Source organism: Acanthochromis polyacanthus, chromosome 4 (assembly GCF_021347895.1).
Source record: "Acanthochromis polyacanthus isolate Apoly-LR-REF ecotype Palm Island chromosome 4, KAUST_Apoly_ChrSc, whole genome shotgun sequence".
In the NCBI taxonomy this organism is placed as follows: domain Eukaryota; kingdom Metazoa; phylum Chordata; class Actinopteri; family Pomacentridae; genus Acanthochromis; species Acanthochromis polyacanthus.
In genome coordinates, this window is record NC_067116.1 from 187,825 (window position 1) to 207,234 (window position 19,410).

A 19,410-nucleotide genomic window follows, 5' to 3' on the forward strand; every position below is an offset into this window, starting at 1 on the left:
GGGGTTCACTCTACTGGGGTTGGGATTCTGTTTGGAACTAGGGACATGACAGTGGACAATGTTGTGGTCATTTCTCAGGGGAGGGTTTTGGGGGCCGATGTGTCGTGGGGTCAGTGAAGCTCAGGGTCATTGTGGTGACGGGCCCATCAGAGTCCTGTGAGAGTCAGAGGTTTTGGACTGATTGGGACCGCACCTCGCGACAACAGACAGGTCATTGTTGGGGGTGATGTTTAATGTTGGTGGGAGTGGGGATCGAGCATGGCTGGAAGGTGGGCGGCAATATCACGGCATTGTTGTGAGGGTTCATGGTTTGGTGGATGGGCGCAAGGCAGTTCAGCCATACGGTGCGCTCGGCCCACATGGTATAATTCGATTTGTGGGGTAGCTAAGGTCTGGACTATGGGTTTTTCGAGTCTCTCAGTTTGTTGGCAGGCAAGGGGATCCCCGTCGGTTCAGCTGAGTCACCATGGGCTCCTGTTCCGGGTAGGCTCGGCTCTGCCTCCTTTTTGGGCCAGGTTACTGGCGCCTTAACGTCAGTGTATTGGAGGAGGCTACTTTTAGAGGCCAATTCTTGCAGTTTTTTAGGGTCTTTTGGGTCTCAGACCTATGTGCTCTGGGGTTTCTGACTGGTGGAATCAGCAAAGGAGCGCATTAGGCACTTTTGTTTGACGTTACTGTAAGGCCAGGAAAGGGGAGGGCGAGGAAAGCGAGTGTCTCTTTGCAGCGACGCCTCGAGGTGGAATATGCCAGGGGTAACAGCGGGGGTGGGTGACCTGCGGTCTGTGACACCCTGAAGTCTCGGCTCAGGGTTTTTTATGAGCGAGGTGCTCGCGCATACCTGGTGCGGTGCGCGGAGACGCTGCGATGAACAGTCAGAGGCGTGCTCTGCGGCTTTTTTCAGCTCGATTCGTGCAGATAGAGAGAGACAGGTTCTGACCGCAGTCAGGATGCCCAGGACGGCTCACTGCTGACGTGTGTGACATGGTGGGTGTTTCTACCGACTACTATCGGGGATTTTTTGGGGGAGGGCGGTTGACGAGGACGGGGCTGAGGGGTTCTGGGCCTGCTACTCGGCGGGTGCCACCCGACATAGCACGTGCTATGGAGGCCCCGCTCTCGCTCACTGAACTCGGGGCTGTGCTCCGTCGGATGAGGAGAAAGGTCGTCCCCGGTATTGATGGGCTTCCGGTGGAATTTTACATGGTTTTCTGGGAGGTGCTAGGGCCGACAGTGTTGGAGGTTTTTAATGAGGTGCTGCATAGTGGTGTGATGGGGGAATCTTTGGCCACTGGGTGTTGTCTCCCTCTTATACAAGACGGGGGGACCGGGCGGATCTGGGGAACTGGCGTCCACTGACTATGCTGTGTGTGGACTACAAGCTTTTGGCGAAAGTCCTTGCGGACAGACTTGGCACGGCGCTACCGCACGTGATCCATGTGGACCAGACGTGTGGGGTGAAGGGGCGCTCGGTGAGGTGGAACCTTCAGCTGGTCCGAGACGCAATTGCTTGGTCTGAGGACCGTCACTTGCCACTAATGGCTGTGGCCTCGATCAGCAAAAGGCGTTTGACAGGGTTCACCGGGGCTTTTTGTTCAGGGGTGGAAAGGATGGGTTTCGGCCGCGTTTTTGTGGGGTGGTGCGGACTTTTGTACGCAAATGTGCGGAGCATGGTGACGGTGAATGGTCACCTGGGGAGGGTTTTTGGGGTGCACTCTGGGGTGCGGCAGGGGTGCCCGCTCTCTCCTTTGCTGTACGTTTTGTATATTGAACCTCTTGGAGAGGCCATCCGCGTGGATCAGGGGATCAGAGGTTTTGGTGCCAGGGCAGTGGGGCACACGGGTGAAGCTGTCCCAGTACGGCGGACGACATGACGTTGCTGCTGGACAGTGATGGATGTCTGGTCAGGGCTTTGCGGGTCATACAGGATTTGGGGCGGGCTGCAGGGGCGAGCCTGAAACCTTGCAAAGTCCTCGGTTAAGTTTTTTGGACGGTGGAAGGGGCGGGACGGACGTACCGGGGGCTTGGCGCACTGCCGTGGCCCGCTGAAGGTCTTGGGAGTTCATTTCGAGACAGCCAACAGTGCTGCCTCGAACTGGACTGACCGCCTTGCCAAGGTCAGAGGAAGCTGTCATTGTGGAGGGGCAGATTCCTGACTTTTTTCGGGAAAGTGCTTGGTGCTGAAGGTAGATGTGCTACCGTCCCTTTGTACCTGGCGTATGTCTACCCCTTCCAGTGTGCATGAGGAGGTCGCTGATGCGTATGGTCTTTGGTTCATTGTGGGAGGGCGATACGAATACGTATCAAGGGCCCGCGATGATGGTTGGGATAGACGGAGGGGGGAGGGATGTCCCACATTTGCCACTGAAGCTGGACTGTATGTTCGTGCCTTCTTGTGCGCTCAGCTGTCTGGCCCAGTATTGCACCCTTCGCGGCTACTTTTCTGCGGCTGTTTTTTGCCTACCAGGCAAGACAGCTCATGGTGTGGGACAACCTGGCACCACGGGTGGAGCAGCAGCCTGGCATTACCGCCATGCTGCCACGGTGGCTGAGAGCCCATCCGGAGGCGTCCGTTAGGGGCAGTGAGGGTCGATCATAGGGCCCTGTACAACGAAGGTCAGGGAAAGGGTGTCTGCACCACCGGTGATCGGGGTGCCGTCCAGCACTTGGAGAGAGATACAGCCGCGTGGCCTTGATAATGGGCTCAGGGACCTGAATGGTTGTGCCTCCACAGGTGCTTGCCAGTGCGCAAGGTGATGCACAGGCACGGGCTGGCGGGATCTCCTGCCTGTCCAAGGAGGGCTGTGGGAGGAGGAGTCGGTTGCACATGTTATGTGGGACTGTCCCTTTGCGCAGGCGCTCTGGTCTTGGGTGGAGTTGAGGTTTGGGGGGGCAGATGTCTTGGCCTGCCTTGTCATGGAGAGCGCGTCGACAGAGGGAGTGGGCACAGGAAGGGGGGTGTTCCTTGTCTTGCTGATTGTCAGCCTGGTCAAAAAGTACTTGTGGTGGGCAAGCAGGGCTTGTCCAGAAACACAGGACTGTCAGTAGGCAAGGGGTGATGGGAGGTTGGTGCGGAGCTTCGGGGGAGGGTTGACAGCGACATATTGAGGTGGGGGGCAGCATGCAGCTCTGGAGAGTGGAAAGGGGGTTTGGGGTTGGTGGGGATGGGGGCTTGGTGTGTGTCACGGGGGAGGTTTTGATTATTGCAAACGAACTGTGATTTGCCTTTGGTTTTATTTTTGTGGCAATGGGGATGGTTGTTGGACGATTGTTCTTAGCAACAGTGTTTTTTCCGGCTGGGGCAGTTTTTTTGTTGTAGGTGGTTTGTCTTCTGTGCAACGAGTGTCATGGTTTGTTCTTTGCTGTGTTTGTGTATGTATTGTGTGCTTCTGTGATTCAGGCATTGTGTTTGTGTGAGTTCTGTTGATTGATTTCTTTAATAAAAAAAAAAAAAAAAATCTGTTCTTATCAGTTTAATATCTGATATGTCCTCCATGTGAGGACTACATATTAACGCATTTTTAGCACTGGGAGCTGAACGAGGGGCTTGCTCCTTTCACTCCACGCATCGACCCGGCATTGCAGTGCTGCCGGGAACGGTGCACCCTTCTCTGGCCTTGTGGAATGAAAAGACACAGACATAAAAGGACAATCACTGCAGCACACACTGTGAGGTCAGAGAATGAACCCAAAGCGGTCAAACAAAGCCAGCAGCGTGAGGTGCTTGTGTGGCGTTTTCATGCTTATCCAAATCAGTTTGAAGAGAGAATGGTTTTAATCTGGCTGCGGACGGCAAAGGCCTTCATTCACACTTTCCGGGACTTACTCTGGTTTCTCTTCATAACGTACAAGTCTTTCGCCTTTTACTAAAGACTTCCGTGGAGAGTGACTCCAACGAGTTTATCCTATTTTTGGCAGGCTTTGCCGTCTGGCAGAGCCATATCTGTTTGTTGAAGCAAAGGAGCTGTGCTTGACAGATTTTTGGGCGGTGCTGAGTGGAGCTTGTGTGTGAGGTCACCAGGCAGAAGCCACTAGCGCAGCCCGGTGAAAACAGTGCACCAGCACAAGTGAGAACTGCGCCAGGGGGCTGGGCCCGTTCAGCAAACGGTCATGGGTCATCGCTTCTCGGCCTTTTGGCTAAGATCAAGTGTAGTATCTGTTCTTATCAGTTTAATATCTGATATGTCCTCCATGTGAGGACTACATATTAAACGCATTTTTAGCACTGGGAGCTGAACGAGGGGCTTGCTCCTTTCACTCCACGCATCGACCGGCATTGCAGTGCCGCCTTGAACGGTGCACCCTTCTCTGGCCTTGTGGAATGAAAGACACAGACATAAAAGGACAACCACTGCAGCACACACTGTGAGGTCAGAGAATGAACCCAAAGCGGTCAAACAAAGCCAGCAGCGTGAGGTGCTTGTGTGGCGTTTTCATGCTTATCCAAATCAGTTTGAAGAGAGAATGGTTTTAATCTGGCTGCGGACCGGCAAAGGCCTTTATTCACTTTCGAGGCCCGAGTCCCAACAACCAGGGGAACGGTCAGAACACGGCGGCCGCAGTAGGATTGGTCATCCGTCCGACTGCCGCAATACGACTGGACGGAGCCTTTGGCAACACGGGGAGGTGAGGTGCACTGGGCGTGGCCCGGCATCTGCTACCGTGACCAATGCAAGCGAGTACTCACATGAGTGGTGGGTGCCTGGTGACAACCAGGCTTTTGGGCTGGCTTCTTCTGCAGAAGGCAGACTTACTCTGGTTTCTTCATAACGTACAAGTCTTGTCGCCTTTACTAAAAGACTTCCGTGGAGAGTGACTCCAGACGGAAGTGTAGTCCTATTCCTTGGCAGGACTTTGCCGTCTGCAGCAGCCATATCTGTTTGTTGAAAGCAAAGGAGGCTGTGCTTGACAGGTTTGTGGGCGGTGCTGAGTGGGAGCTTGTGTGTGAGGGCACCAGCAGAAGCCACTAGCGCAAGCCGGGTGAACAACAGTGCACCAGCACAAGTGGACAACTGCGCCAGGGGGCTGGGGGCCCGTTCCAGCAAACGGTCATCGGGTCATCGCTTCTCGGCTTTTGGCTAAGATCAAGTGTAGTATCTGTTCTTATCAGTTTAATATCTGATATGTCCTCCATGTGAGGACTACATATTAAACGCATTTTTAGCACTGGGAGCTGAACGAGGGGCTTGCTCCTTTCACTCCACGCATCGACCCGGCATTGCAGTGCCGCCGGGAACGGTGCACCCTTCTCTGGCCTTGTGGAATGAAAGACACAGACATAAAAGGACAACCACTGCAGCACACACTGTGAGATCAGAGAATGAACCCAAAGCGGTCAAACAAAGCCAGCAGCGTGAGGTGCTTGTGTGGCGTTTTCATGCTTATCCAAATCAGTTTGAAGAGAGAATGGTTTTAATCTGGCTGGCGGACGGCAAAGGCCTTTCATTCACTTTCCGAGGCCCGAGTCCCAACAACCAGGGGAACGGTCAGAACACGGCCGGCCGCAGTAGGATTGGTCATCCGTCCGACTGGCCGCAATACGACTGGACGGAGCCTTTGGCAACACGGGAGGTGAGGTGCACTGGGCGTGGCCCGGCATCTGCTACCCGTGACCAATGCAAGCGAGTCTCACCATGAGTGTGGTGCCTGTGACAACCAGGCTTTTGGGCTGCTTCTTCTGCAGAAAGGCAGACTTACTCTGGTTTCTCTTCATAACGTACAAGTCTTTCGCCTTTTACTAAAGACTTCCGTGGAGAGTGACTCCAACGAGTGTATCCTATTTTTGGCAGGCTTTGCCGTCTGGCAGAGCCATATCTGTTTGTTGAAAGCAAAGGAGCTGTGCTTGACAGATTTTTGGGCGGTGCTGAGTGGAGCTTGTGTGTGAGGTCACCAGGCAGAAGCCACTAGCGCAGCCCGGTGAAAACAGTGCACCAGCACAAGTGACAACTGCGCCAGGGGGCTGGGCCCGTTCAGCAAACGGTCATGGGTCATCGCTTCTCGGCGTTTTGGTTAAGATCAAGTGTAGTATCTGTTCTTATCAGTTTAATATCTGATATGTCCTCCATGTGAGGACTACATATTAAACGCATTTTTAGCACTGGGAGCTGAACGAGGGGCTTGCTCCTTTCACTCCACGCATCGACCCGGCATTGCAGTGCCGCCGGGAACGGTGCACCCTTCTCTGGCCTTGTGGAATGAAAAGACACAGACATAAAAGGACAACCACTGCAGCACACACTGTGAGGTCAGAGAATGAACCCAAAGCGGTCAAACAAAGCCAGCAGCGTGAGGTGCTTGTGTGGCGTTTTCATGCTTATCCAAATCAGTTTGAAGAGAGAATGGTTTTAATCTGGCTGCGGACGGCAAAGGCCTTCATTCACACTTTCCGAGGCCCGAGTCCCAACAACCAGGGGAACGGTCAGAACACGGCCGGCCGCAGTAGGATTGGTCATCCGTCCGACTGGCCGCAATACGACTGGACGGAGCCTTTGGCAACACGGGGAGGTGAGGTGCACTGGGCGTGGCCCGGCATCTGCTACCCGTGACAAATGCAAGCGAGTCTCACCATGAGTGTGGTGCCTGTGACAACCAGGCTTTTGGGCTGCTTCTTCTGCAGAAAGGCAGACTTACTCTGGTTTCTCTTCATAACGTACAAGTCTTTCGCCTTTTACTAAAGACTTCCGTGGAGAGTGACTCCAACGAGTGTATTCTATTTTTGGCAGGCTTTGCCGTCTGGCAGAGCCATATCTGTTTGTTGAAAGCAAAGGAGCTGTGCTTGACAGATTTTTGGGCGGTGCTGAGTGGAGCTTGTGTGTGAGGTCACCAGGCAGAAGCCACTAGCGCAGCCCGGTGAAAACAGTGCACCAGCACAAGTGAGAACTGCGCCAGGGGGCTGGGCCCGTTCAGCAAACGGTCATGGGTCATCGCTTCTCGGCCTTTTGGCTAAGATCAAGTGTAGTATCTGTTCTTATCAGTTTAATATCTGATATGTCCTCCATGTGAGGACTACATATTAAACGCATTTTTAGCACTGGGAGCTGAACGAGGGGCTTGCTCCTTTCACTCCACGCATCGACCCGGCATTGCAGTGCCGCCGGGAACGGTGCACCCTTCTCTGGCCTTGTGGAATGAAAAGACACAGACATAAAAGGACAACCACTGCAGCACACACTGTGAGGTCAGAGAATGAACCCAAAGCGGTCAAACAAAGCCAGCAGCGTGAGGTGCTTGTGTGGCGTTTTCATGCTTATCCAAATCAGTTTGAAGAGAGAATGGTTTTAATCTGGCTGCGGACGGCAAAGGCCTTCATTCACACTTTCCGAGGCCCGAGTCCCAACAACCAGGGGAACGGTCAGAACACGGCCGGCCGCAGTAGGATTGGTCATCCGTCCGACTGGCCGCAATACGACTGGACGGAGCCTTTGGCAACACGGGGAGGTGAGGTGCACTGGGCGTGGCCCGGCATCTGCTACCCGTGACCAATGCAAGCGAGTCTCACCATGAGTGTGGTGCCTGTGACAACCAGGCTTTTGGGCTGCTTCTTCTGCAGAAAGGCAGACTTACTCTGGTTTCTCTTCATAACGTACAAGTCTTTCGCCTTTTACTAAAGACTTCCGTGGAGAGTGACTCCAACGAGTTTATCCTATTTTTGGCAGGCTTTGCCGTCTGGCAGAGCCATATCTGTTTGTTGAAAGCAAAGGAGCTGTGCTTGACAGATTTTGGGCGGTGCTGAGTGGAGCTTGTGTGTGAGGTCACCAGGCAGAAGCCACTAGCGCAGCCCGGTGAAAACAGTGCACCAGCACAAGTGAGAACTGCGCCAGGGGGCTGGGCCCGTTCAGCAAACGGTCATGGGTCATCGCTTCTCGGCCTTTTGGCTAAGATCAAGTGTAGTATCTGTTCTTATCAGTTTAATATCTGATATGTCCTCCATGTGAGGACTACATATTAAACGCATTTTTAGCACTGGGAGCTGAACGAGGGGCTTGCTCCTTTCACTCCACGCATCCACCCGGCATTGCAGTGCCGCCGGAAACGGTGCACCCTTCTCTGGCCTTGTGGAATGAAAAGACACAGACATAAAAGGACAACCACTGCAGCACACACTGTGAGGTCAGAGAATGAACCCAAAGCGGTCAAACAAAGCCAGCAGCGTGAGGTGCTTGTGTGGCGTTTTCATGCTTATCCAAATCAGTTTGAAGAGAGAATGGTTTTAATCTGGCTGCGGACGGCAAAGGCCTTCATTCACACTTTCCGAGGCCCGAGTCCCAACAACCAGGGGAACGGTCAGAACACGGCCGGCCGCAGTAGGATTGGTCATCCGTCCGACTGGCCGCAATACGACTGGACGGAGCCTTTGGCAACACGGGGAGGTGAGGTGCACTGGGCGTGGCCCGGCATCTGCTACCCGTGACAAATGCAAGCGAGTCTCACCATGAGTGTGGTGCCTGTGACAACCAGGCTTTTGGGCTGCTTCTTCTGCAGAAAGGCAGACTTACTCTGGTTTCTCTCATAACGTACAAGTCTTTCGCCTTTTACTAAAGACTTCCGTGGAGAGTGACTCCAACGAGTTTATCCTATTTTTGGCAGGCTTTGCCGTCTGGCAGAGCCATATCTGTTTGTTGAAAGCAAAGGAGCTGTGCTTGACAGATTTTTGGGCGGTGCTGAGTGGAGCTTGTGTGTGAGGTCACCAGGCAGAAGCCACTAGCGCAGCCCGGTGAAAACAGTGCACCAGCACAAGTGAGAACTGCGCCAGGGGGCTGGGCCCGTTCAGCAAACGGTCATGGGTCATCGCTTCTCGGCCTTTTGGCTAAGATCAAGTGTAGTATCTGTTCTTATCAGTTTAATATCTGATATGTCCTCCATGTGAGGACTACATATTAAACGCATTTTTAGCACTGGGAGCTGAACGAGGGGCTTGCTCCTTTCACTCCACGCATCGACCCGGCATTGCAGTGCCGCCGGGAACGGTGCACCCTTCTCTGGCCTTGTGGAATGAAAAGACACAGACATAAAAGGACAACCACTGCAGCACACACTGTGAGGTCAGAGAATGAACCCAAAGCGGTCAAACAAAGCCAGCAGCGTGAGGTGCTTGTGTGGCGTTTTCATGCTTATCCAAATCAGTTTGAAGAGAGAATGGTTTTAATCTGGCTGCGGACGGCAAAGGCCTTCATTCACACTTTCCGGGACTTACTCTGGTTTCTCTTCATAACGTACAAGTCTTTCGCCTTTTACTAAAGACTTCCGTGGAGAGTGACTCCAACGAGTTATTCTATTTTTGGCAGGCTTTGCCGTCTGGCAGAGCCATATCTGTTTGTTGAAAGCAAAGGAGCTGTGCTTGACAGATTTTTGGGCGGTGCTGAGTGGAGCTTGTGTGTGAGGTCACCAGGCAGAAGCCACTAGCGCAGCCCGGTGAAAACAGTGCACCAGCACAAGTGAGAACTGCGCCAGGGGGCTGGGCCCGTTCAGCAAACGGTCATGGGTCATCGCTTCTCGGCCTTTTGGCTAAGATCAAGTGTTTTGTCGGAGTCTTACACCAGCTGCTGAGGCGTTTTCTACACACCGTGAGGATGGCCGCAGGGGCCACACCGGAGCAGCAGATCCCTAGGGTCGGGCTGAGGTATACCCTTCGTTTCCAAGTGGCGTCGTCTGGTGAGGATGCTTCGTCCCGAGCATGGTTCTGCAGGAATGTCATCATGGATCATCTCCATCTGAAGGTGGACGAGGTGTTTTGCCTTCAGTGGAATCAGCAGGACAAGGCATTTGATGTCACACTGAGAGGAGAGGAGGTTTACCACCGAGCAGCGGAGCGATGCAGGAGCACGTCGTCGGCACGGCCTCTCACCTTGTACAAAGTCTGGAACTTGGACCGGCCGAATTTTAGGGTGATCACTGTACATATGTACAACCCCTTTGTCACTGACCTTCAGGTTTCATCGTTTCTGAGTCAGTACGGAGAGGTGGTGACGGCGGCACGGTATATTAAGGACCCTTTGGGATTTTGGACGGGAAGGCGGCAGTTTCAAGTGCTGTTGAAGGCTGACCTGGACGGGCCCAACGGACTCAAGCACCCGCCTGCTTTTTTTAGCCTGGGCGGGGACAGGGGTTATTTGTATTATGCACGGCAACCTGCTTTCTGCCGCCGCTGTCGGCAGTCGGGCCATGCGGAAACATCATGCGCCGGGGACCGTTGCCGTTTCTGTGGGCAAGGAGGGCACGAGGCGAAGGACTGCAGTGCACCGAAGGCGTGTCATGGTTGCGGAGGCTTGGGGCATCTGTACCGGGACTGCCCGACCCGTGCGAGGACCTTCGCTGAGGTTGCCAGAGGTGGGGGACCGGAGGGCGCCTCGAAGCTTGCCGGCGTTTCCAGGGAGGGAGGGAGTGCTGCAGGCTATGGGGATAATGTGGCTGTCCCTGTGGGAGATCACGGGGGAAGCCCACCGACCTCGGAGGGCCTCCGGGTGGTTTCCCCGGTGGCTACCCCTGCCCCAGTCCGCCCTGAGGTGAAACAAGGAGTGCGCAGAGGGTCACAGGCCTTTGATGCGGGGTCTCCTGCTGAACAGGGCCTGCAGAGCAAGAAATCACGGGGTGAGGAGACGGGTGAGACTGGTGGGTTGTCTGTGGAGGGTTGTGAGGGCGGAGGTCCCGATCGTGCATTGACCGATGCAGCAGGGGCTGAGGCGGGTCGATCGCAAGTGGGGGACAGTGTGGAGGGGGAGGGGGAAGGGTCGGCCGAGGGACAGTCTGGGCCTGGCGTGGAGGACCCGCTCACGCCGGGTTTTGAATTGGAACTGGAACTTACCCCGGACCTGCCGATGGTTCCTTCACCTTTAGGCAACGATGCATATGAGGGGCCCAACAGGCCGTCATCTTCACCGAATACTGTGCCCTTTTCCTGGGCAGAGCAGATGGACAGCTTAGACCTGTATGATGAGTAGGAGGGGCACTTTTTTGCGTGGATTTTTTCTTTTTCATGTTCAATACGGTTTCTTTTAATGTACTGTCGCTGAATGTGAGGGGCATGAGGGACCCTGTTAAACGGAGGGTCGTTTTTGATTATGTGGGCTCCCTACGTGCTGATTTTTGTTTTTTGCAGGAAGTCCACTTACGGGATGTCCGGGATAAGGGTGTTTTTACGCAAGAGTGGGGTAGGGGGCCTGCGGTCTGGAGTGTTGGGGGGGTTCACTCTACTGGGGTTGGGATTCTGTTTGGAACTAGGGACATGACAGTGGACAATGTTGTGGTCATTTCTCAGGGGAGGGTTTTGGGGGCCGATGTGTCGTGGGGGTCAGTGAAGCTCAGGGTCATTGTGGTGTACGGGCCACAGACTCCTGTTGAGAGGCAGGAGGTTTTTGGACTGATTGGACCGCACCTCGCGACAAACAGACAGGTCATTGTTGGGGGTGATTTTAATGTTGAGTTGGGGAGTGGGGGATCGAGCATGGCTGGGGGGCGGCACATATCACGATTGTTTGAGGGATATGGTTTGGTGGATGGGGGCAAGGCAGTTCAGCCAACGGTGGTCGGGCCCACATGGTATAATTCATGTGGGGTAGCTAAGCGTCTGGACTATGTGTTTTTTCGAGGTCTCTCAGTTTGTTGGCAGGCAAGGTGATCCCCGTCTGTTTCACTGATCACCATGGGCTCCTGTTCCGGGTAGGCTCGTCTCTGCCTCCTTTTGGGCCAGGTTACTGGCGCCTTAACGTCAGTGTATTGGAGGAGGCTACTTTTAGAGGCCAATTCTTGCAGTTTTTTAGGGGTCTTTTGGGTCTCAGACCTATGTGCTCTGGGGTTTCTGACTGGTGGGAATCAGCAAAGGAGCGCATTAGGCACTTTTGTTTGACGTACTGTAAGGCCAGGAAGGGGAGGGCGAGGAAGCGAGTGTCTCTTTTGCAGCGACGCCTCGAGGTGGAATATGCCAGGGGTAACAGCGGGGGTGGGGTGGACCTGCGGGTCTGTGACACCCTGAAGTCTCGGCTCAGGGTTTTTATGAGCGAGGTGCTCGCGCATACCTGGTGCAGTCGCGGAGACGGCTGCATGAACAGTCAGAGGCGTGCTCTGCGGCTTTTTTCAGCTCGATTCGTGCAGATAGAGAGAGACAGGTTCTGACCGCAGTCAGGGATGCTCAGGGACGGCTCACTGCTGACGTGTGTGACATGGTGGGTGTTTCTACCGACTACTATCGGGATTTTTTTGGGGGGAGGGCGGTTGACGAGGACGGGGCTGAGGGGTTTCTGGGCCTGCTTACTCGGCGGGTGCCACCCGACATAGCACGTGCTATGGAGGCCCCGCTCTCGCTCACTGAACTCGGGGCTGTGCTCCGTCGGATGAGGAGAAAGGTCGTCCCCGGTATTGATGGCTTCCGGTGGAATTTTACATGGTTTTCTGGGAGGTGCTAGGGCCGACAGTGTTGGAGGTTTTTAATGAGGTGCTGCATAGTGGTGTGATGGGGGAATCTTTGGCCACTGGGGTTGTCTCCCTCTTATACAAGAAGGGGGACCGGGCGGATCTGGGGAACTGGCGTCCACTGACTATGCTGTGTGTGGACTACAAGCTTTTGGCGAAAGTCCTTGCGGACAGACTTGGCACGGCGCTACCGCACGTGATCCATGTGGACCAGACGTGTGGGGTGAAGGGGCGCTCGGTGAGGTGGAACCTTCAGCTGGTCCGAGACGCAATTGCTTGGTCTGAGGACCGTCACTTGCCACTAATGGCTGTGGCCCTCGATCAGCAAAAGGCGTTTGACAGGGTTCACCGGGGCTTTTTGTTCAGGGGTTTGGAAAGGATGGGTTTCGGCCGCGTTTTTGTGGGGTGGTTGCGGACTTTGTACGCAAATGTGCGGAGCATGGTGACGGTGAATGGTCACCTGGGGAGGGTTTTTGGGGTGCACTCTGGGGTGCGGCAGGGGTGCCCGCTCTCTCCTTTGCTGTACGTTTTGTATATTGAACCTCTTGGAGAGGCCATCCGCGTGGATCAGGGGATCAGAGGGTTTTTGGTGCCAGGCAGTGGGGGCACACGGGTGAAGCTGTCCCAGTACGCGGACGACATGACGTTGCTGCTGGACAGTGATGGATGTCTGGTCAGGGCTTTGCGGGTCATACAGGATTTTGGGCGGGCTGCAGGGGCGAGCCTGAACCTTGCAAAGTCCTCGGTTAAGTTTTTTGGACGGTGGAAGGGGCGGACGGACGTACCGGGGGCTTGGCGCACTGCCGTGGCCCGCTGAAGGTCTTGGGAGTTCATTTCGAGACAGCCAACAGTGCTGCCTCGAACTGGACTGACCGCCTTGCCAAGGTTCAGAGGAAGCTGTCATTGTGGAGGGGCAGATTCCTGACTTTTTTCGGGAAAGTGCTGGTGCTGAAGGTAGATGTGCTACCGTCCCTTTTGTACCTGGCGTATGTCTACCCCCTTCCAGTGTGCATGAGGAGGTCGCTGATGCGTATGGTCTTTGGTTTCATGTGGGGAGGGCGATACGAATACGTATCAAGGGCCCGCATGATGGTTGGGATAGACGGAGGGGGGAGGGATGTCCCACATTTGCCACTGAAGCTGGACTGTATGTTCGTGTCCTTCTTGTGCGCTCAGCTGTCTGGCCCAGTATTGCACCCTTCGGGCTACTTTCTGCGGCTGTTTTTTGCCTACCAGGCAAGACAGCTCATGGTGTGGGACAACCTGGCACCACGGGTGGAGCAGCAGCCTTGGCATTACCGCCATGCTGCACGGTGGCTGAGAGCCCATCCGGAGGCGTCCGTAGGGGCAGTGAGGGTCGATCATAGGGCCCTGTACAACGAGGTCAGGGAAAGGGTGTCTGCACCACCGGTGATCGGGGTGCCGTCCAGCACTTGGAGAGAGATACAGCCGCGTGGCCTTGATAATGGGCTCAGGGACCTGAATTGGTTGTGCCTCCACAGGTGCTTGCCAGTGCGCAAGGTGATGCACAGGCACGGGCTGGCGGGATCTCCTGCCTGTCCAAGGGAGGGCTGTGGGGAGGAGGAGTCGGTTGCACATGTTATGTGGGACTGTCCCTTTGCGCAGGCGCTCTGGTCTTGGGTGGAGTTGAGGTTTGGGCGGGCAATGTCTTGGCCTGCCTTGTCATGGGAGCGCGTCGACAGAGGAGTGGGCACAGGAAGGGGGGTGTTCCTTGTCTTGCTGATTGTCAGCCTGGTCAAAAAGTACTTGTGGTGGGCGAGGCAGGAGCTTGTCCAGAAACACAGGACTGTCAGTAGGCAAGGGGTGATGGGGAGGTTGGTGGCGGAGCTTCGGGGAGGGTTGACAGCGACATATTGAGGTGGGGGCAGCATGCAGCTCTGGAGAGGTGGAAAGGGGGTTTGGGGTTGGTGGGATGGGGCTTGGTGTGTGTCACGGGGGGAGGTTTTGATTATTGCAAACGACTGTAATTGCTTTGGTTTTATTTTTGTGCCAATGGGATGGTTTGTTGGACGGTTGTTTCTTAGCAACAGTGTTTTTTCCGGCTGGGGCAGTTTTTTTGTTGTAGGTGGTTTGTCTTCTGTGCAACGAGTGTCATGGTTTGTTCCTTGATGTGTTTGTGTATGTATTGTGTGCTTCTGTGATTCAGGCATTGTGTTTGTGTGAGTTCTGTTGATTGATTTCTTTAATAAAAAAAAAAAAAAAAAAAAAAAAAAAAAAAATCTGTTCTTATCAGTTTAATATCTGATATGTCCTCCATGTGAGGACTACATATTAAACGCATTTTTAGCACTGGGAGCTGAACGAGGGGCTTGCTCCTTTCACTCCACGCATCCACCCGGCATTGCAGTGCCGCCGGAAACGGTGCACCCTTCTCTGGCCTTGTGGAATGAAAAGACACAAACATAAAAGGACAACCACTGCAGCACACACTGTGAGGTCAGAGAATGAACCCAAAGCGGTCAAACAAAGCCAGCAGCGTGAGGTGCTTGTGTGGCGTTTTCATGCTTATTCAAATCAGTTTGAAGAGAGAATGGTTTTAATCTGGCTGCGGACGGCAAAGGCCTTCATTCACACTTTCCGGGACTTACTCTGGTTTCTCTTCATAACGTACAAGTCTTTCGCCTTTTACTAAAGACTTCCGTGGAGAGTGACTCCAACGAGTTTATCCTATTTTGGCAGGCTTTGCCGTCTGGCAGAGCCATATCTGTTTGTTGAAAGCAAAGGAGCTGTGCTTGACAGATTTTTGGGCGGTGCTGAGTGGAGCTTGTGTGTGAGGTCACCAGGCAGAATCCACTAGCGCAGCCCGGTGAAAACAGTGCACCAGCACAAGTGAGAACTGCGCCAGGGGGCTGGGCCCGTTCAGCAAACGGTCATGGGTCATCGCTTCTCGGCCTTTTGGCTAAGATCAAGTGTAGTATCTGTTCTTATCAGTTTAATATCTGATATGTCCTCCATGTGAGGACTACATATTAAACGCATTTTTAGCACTGGGAGCTGAACGAGGGGCTTGCTCCTTTCACTCCACGCATCCACCCGGCATTGCAGTGCCGCCGGAAACGGTGCAGCCTTCTCTGGCCTTGTGGAATGAAAAGACACAAACATAAAAGGACAACCACTGCAGCACGCACTGTGAGGTCAGAGAATGAACCCAAAGCGGTCAAACAAAGCCAGCAGCGTGAGGTGCTTGTGTGGCGTTTTCATGCTTATCCAAATCAGTTTGAAGAGAGAATGGTTTTAATCTGGCTGCGGACGCCAAAGGCCTTCATTCACACTTTCCGAGGCCCGAGTCCCAACAACCAGGGGAACGGTCAGAACACGGCCGGCCGCAGTAGGATTGGTCATCCGTCCGACTGGCCGCAATACGACTGGACGGAGCCTTTGGCAACACGGGGAGGTGAGGTGCACTGGGCGTGGCCCGGCATCTGCTACCCGTGACAAATGCAAGCGAGTCCCACCATGAGTGTGGTGCCTGTGACAACCAGGCTTTTGGGCTGCTTCTTCTGCAGAAAGGCAGACTTACTCTGGTTTCTCTTCATAACGTACAAATCTTTCGCCTTTTACTAAAGACTTCCGTGGAGAGTGACTCCAACGAGTTTATCCTATTTTTGGCAGGCTTTGCCGTCTGGCAGAGCCATATCTGTTTGTTGAAAGCAAAGGAGCTGTGCTTGACAGATTTTTGGGCGGTGCTGAGTGGAGCTTGTGTGTGAGGTCACCAGGCAGAAGCCACTAGCGCAGCCCGGTGAAAACAGTGCACCAGCACAAGTGAGAACTGCGCCAGGGGGCTGGGCCCGTTCAGCAAACGGTCATGGGTCATCGCTTCTCGGCCTTTTAGCTAAGATCAAGTGTAGTATCTGTTCTTATCAGTTTAATATCTGATATGTCCTCCATGTGAGGACTACATATTAAACGCATTTTTAGCACTGGGAGCTGAACGAGGGGCTTGCTCCTTTCACTCCACGCATCCACCCGGCATTGCAGTGCCGCCGGAAACGGTGCACCCTTCTCTGGCCTTGTGGAATGAAAAGACACAAACATAAAAGGACAACCACTGCAGCACACACTGTGAGGTCAGAGAATGAACCCAAAGCGGTCAAACAAAGCCAGCAGCGTGAGGTACTTGTGTGGCGTTTTCATGCTTATTCAAATCAGTTTGAAGAGAGAATGGTTTTAATCTGGCTGCGGACGGCAAAGGCCTTCATTCACACTTTCCGGGACTTACTCTGGTTTCTCTTCATAACGTACAAGTCTTTCGCCTTTTACTAAAGACTTCCGTGGAGAGTGACTCCAACGAGTTTATCCTATTTTTGGCAGGCTTTGCCGTCTGGCAGAGCCATATCTGTTTGTTGAAAGCAAAGGAGCTGTGCTTGACAGATTTTTGGGCGATGCTGAGTGGAGCTTGTGTGTGAGGTCACCAGGCAGAATCCACTAGCGCAGCCCGGTGAAAACAGTGCACCAGCACAAGTGAGAACTGCGCCAGGGGGCTGGGCCCGTTCAGCAAACGGTCATGGGTCATCGCTTCTCGGCCTTTTGGCTAAGATCAAGTGTTTTGTCGGAGTCTTACACCAGCTGCTGAGGCGTTTTCTACACACCGTGAGGATGGCCGCAGGGGCCACACCGGAGCAGCAGATCCCTAGGGTCGGGCTGAGGTATACCCTTCGTTTCCAAGTGGCGTCGTCTGGTGAGGATGCTTCGTCCCGAGCATGGTTCTGCAGGAATGTCATCATGGATCATCTCCATCTGAAGGTGGACGAGGTGTTTTGCCTTCAGTGGAATCAGCAGGACAAGGCATTTGATGTCACACTGAGAGGAGAGGAGGTTTACCACCGAGCAGCGGAGCGATGCAGGAGCACGTCGTCGGCACGGCCTCTCACCTTGTACAAAGTCTGGAACTTGGACCGGCCGAATTTTAGGGTGATCACTGTACATATGTACAACCCCTTTGTCACTGACCTTCAGGTTTCATCGTTTCTGAGTCAGTACGGAGAGGTGGTGACGGCGGCACGGTATATTAAGGACCCTTTGGGATTTTGGACGGGAAGGCGGCAGTTTCAAGTGCTGTTGAAGGCTGACCTGGACGGGCCCAACGGACTCAAGCACCCGCCTGCTTTTTTTAGCCTGGGCGGGGACAGGGGTTATTTGTATTATGCACGGCAACCTGCTTTCTGCCGCCGCTGTCGGCAGTCGGGCCATGCGGAAACATCATGCGCCGGGGACCGTTGCCGTTTCTGTGGGCAAGGAGGGCACGAGGCGAAGGACTGCAGTGCACCGAAGGCGTGTCATGGTTGCGGAGGCTTGGGGCATCTGTACCGGGACTGCCCGACCCGTGCGAGGACCTTCGCTGAGGTTGCCAGAGGTGGGGGACCGGAGGGCGCCTCGAAGCTTGCCGGCGTTTCCAGGGAGGGAGGGAGTGCTGCAGGCTATGGGGATAATGTGGCTGTCCCTGTGGGAGATCACGGGGGAAGCCCACCGACCTCGGAGGGCCTCCGGGTGGTTTCCCCGGTGGCTACCCTGCCCCAGTCCGCCCTGAGGTGAAACAAGGAGTGCGCAGAGGGTCACAGGCCTTTGATGCGGGGTCTCCTGCTGAACAGGGCCTGCAGAGCAAGAAATCACGGGGTGAGGAGACGGGTGAGACTGGTGGGTTGTCTGTGGAGGGTTGTGAGGGCGGAGGTCCCGATCGTGCATTGACCGATGCAGCAGGGGCTGAGGCGGGTCGATCGCAAGTGGGGGACAGTGTGGAGGGGGAGGGGGAAGGGTCGGCCGAGGGACAGTCTGGGCCTGGCGTGGAGGACCCGCTCACGCCGGGTTTTGAATTGGAACTGGAACTTACCCCGGACCTGCCGATGGTTCCTTCACCTTTAGGCAACGATGCATATGAGGGGCCCAACAGGCCGTCATCTTCACCGAATACTGTGCCCTTTTCCTGGGCAGAGCAGATGGACAGCTTAGACCTGTATGATGAGTAGGAGGGGCACTTTTTTGCGTGGATTTTTTCTTTTCATGTTCAATACGGTTTCTTTTAATGTACTGTCGCTGAATGTGAGGGGCATGAGGGACCCTGTTAAACGGAGGGTCGTTTTTGATTATGTGGGCTCCCTACGTGCTGATTTTTGTTTTTTGCAGGAAGTCCACTTACGGGATGTCCGGGATAAGGGTGTTTTTACGCAAGAGTGGGGTAGGGGGCCTGCGGTCTGGAGTGTTGGGGGGGTTCACTCTACTGGGGTTGGGATTCTGTTTGGAACTAGGGACATGACAGTGGACAATGTTGTGGTCATTTCTCAGGGGAGGGTTTTGGGGGCCGATGTGTCGTGGGGGTCAGTGAAGCTCAGGGTCATTGTGGTGTACGGGCCACAGACTCCTGTTGAGAGGCAGGAGGTTTTTGGACTGATTGGACCGCACCTCGCGACAAACAGACAGGTCATTGTTGGGGGTGATTTTAATGTTGAGTTGGGGAGTGGGGGATCGAGCATGGCTGGGGGGCGGCACATATCACGATTGTTTGAGGGATATGGTTTGGTGGATGGGGGCAAGGCAGTTCAGCCAACGGTGGTCGGGCCCACATGGTATAATTCATGTGGGGTAGCTAAGCGTCTGGACTATGTGTTTTTTTCGAGGTCTCTCAGTTTGTTGGCAGGCAAGGTGATCCCCGTCTGTTTCACTGATCACCATGGGCTCCTGTTCCGGGTAGGCTCGTCTCTGCCTCCTTTTGGGCCAGGTTACTGGCGCCTTAACGTCAGTGTATTGGAGGAGGCTACTTTTAGAGGCCAATTCTTGCAGTTTTTTAGGGGTCTTTTGGGTCTCAGACCTATGTGCTCTGGGGTTTCTGACTGGTGGGAATCAGCAAAGGAGCGCATTAGGCACTTTTGTTTGACGTACTGTAAGGCCAGGAAGGGGAGGGCGAGGAAGCGAGTGTCTCTTTTGCAGCGACGCCTCGAGGTGGAATATGCCAGGGGTAACAGCGGGGGTGGGGTGGACCTGCGGGTCTGTGAC

The 19,410-nt window shown here is 54.4% G+C and overlaps 1 protein-coding gene and 20 non-coding genes across 21 annotated transcripts in view; 20 read left to right on the forward strand and 1 right to left on the reverse strand.

The window, feature by feature from the left end:
* The window catches only part of LOC127533707 (NLR family CARD domain-containing protein 3-like), a 258,303-nt gene that overhangs the window by 115,155 nt on the left and 123,738 nt on the right, over positions 1 to 19,410 (reverse strand). The gene's annotated exons all lie outside the window — the stretch shown is intronic.
* LOC127533857 (U2 spliceosomal RNA) lies at positions 3,424 to 3,607 on the forward strand. Its single transcript, XR_007941733.1, has one exon. It is a non-coding gene; the product is annotated as a U2 spliceosomal RNA (small nuclear RNA).
* Positions 3,820 to 3,934, forward strand: LOC127533864 (U5 spliceosomal RNA). Its single transcript, XR_007941741.1, has one exon. It is a non-coding gene; the product is annotated as a U5 spliceosomal RNA (small nuclear RNA).
* Positions 4,115 to 4,304, forward strand: LOC127533842 (U2 spliceosomal RNA). The gene has a single exon (XR_007941719.1). It is a non-coding gene; the product is annotated as a U2 spliceosomal RNA (small nuclear RNA).
* On the forward strand, positions 4,748 to 4,861 carry LOC127533815 (U5 spliceosomal RNA). Its single transcript, XR_007941691.1, has one exon. It is a non-coding gene; the product is annotated as a U5 spliceosomal RNA (small nuclear RNA).
* Positions 5,057 to 5,246, forward strand: LOC127533830 (U2 spliceosomal RNA). Its single transcript, XR_007941706.1, has one exon. It is a non-coding gene; the product is annotated as a U2 spliceosomal RNA (small nuclear RNA).
* Positions 5,691 to 5,805, forward strand: LOC127533875 (U5 spliceosomal RNA). The gene has a single exon (XR_007941752.1). It is a non-coding gene; the product is annotated as a U5 spliceosomal RNA (small nuclear RNA).
* On the forward strand, positions 5,987 to 6,177 carry LOC127533837 (U2 spliceosomal RNA). The gene has a single exon (XR_007941713.1). It is a non-coding gene; the product is annotated as a U2 spliceosomal RNA (small nuclear RNA).
* LOC127533877 (U5 spliceosomal RNA) lies at positions 6,624 to 6,738 on the forward strand. The gene has a single exon (XR_007941754.1). It is a non-coding gene; the product is annotated as a U5 spliceosomal RNA (small nuclear RNA).
* On the forward strand, positions 6,920 to 7,110 carry LOC127533836 (U2 spliceosomal RNA). Its single transcript, XR_007941712.1, has one exon. It is a non-coding gene; the product is annotated as a U2 spliceosomal RNA (small nuclear RNA).
* Positions 7,557 to 7,671, forward strand: LOC127533865 (U5 spliceosomal RNA). Its single transcript, XR_007941742.1, has one exon. It is a non-coding gene; the product is annotated as a U5 spliceosomal RNA (small nuclear RNA).
* Positions 7,852 to 8,042, forward strand: LOC127533831 (U2 spliceosomal RNA). The gene has a single exon (XR_007941707.1). It is a non-coding gene; the product is annotated as a U2 spliceosomal RNA (small nuclear RNA).
* Positions 8,489 to 8,602, forward strand: LOC127533808 (U5 spliceosomal RNA). Its single transcript, XR_007941684.1, has one exon. It is a non-coding gene; the product is annotated as a U5 spliceosomal RNA (small nuclear RNA).
* On the forward strand, positions 8,784 to 8,974 carry LOC127533848 (U2 spliceosomal RNA). The gene has a single exon (XR_007941724.1). It is a non-coding gene; the product is annotated as a U2 spliceosomal RNA (small nuclear RNA).
* LOC127533874 (U5 spliceosomal RNA) lies at positions 9,187 to 9,300 on the forward strand. The gene has a single exon (XR_007941751.1). It is a non-coding gene; the product is annotated as a U5 spliceosomal RNA (small nuclear RNA).
* Positions 14,600 to 14,795, forward strand: LOC127533859 (U2 spliceosomal RNA). The gene has a single exon (XR_007941735.1). It is a non-coding gene; the product is annotated as a U2 spliceosomal RNA (small nuclear RNA).
* On the forward strand, positions 15,008 to 15,122 carry LOC127533800 (U5 spliceosomal RNA). Its single transcript, XR_007941676.1, has one exon. It is a non-coding gene; the product is annotated as a U5 spliceosomal RNA (small nuclear RNA).
* On the forward strand, positions 15,303 to 15,493 carry LOC127533834 (U2 spliceosomal RNA). The gene has a single exon (XR_007941710.1). It is a non-coding gene; the product is annotated as a U2 spliceosomal RNA (small nuclear RNA).
* On the forward strand, positions 15,940 to 16,054 carry LOC127533803 (U5 spliceosomal RNA). The gene has a single exon (XR_007941679.1). It is a non-coding gene; the product is annotated as a U5 spliceosomal RNA (small nuclear RNA).
* On the forward strand, positions 16,236 to 16,426 carry LOC127533844 (U2 spliceosomal RNA). Its single transcript, XR_007941721.1, has one exon. It is a non-coding gene; the product is annotated as a U2 spliceosomal RNA (small nuclear RNA).
* On the forward strand, positions 16,639 to 16,753 carry LOC127533866 (U5 spliceosomal RNA). The gene has a single exon (XR_007941743.1). It is a non-coding gene; the product is annotated as a U5 spliceosomal RNA (small nuclear RNA).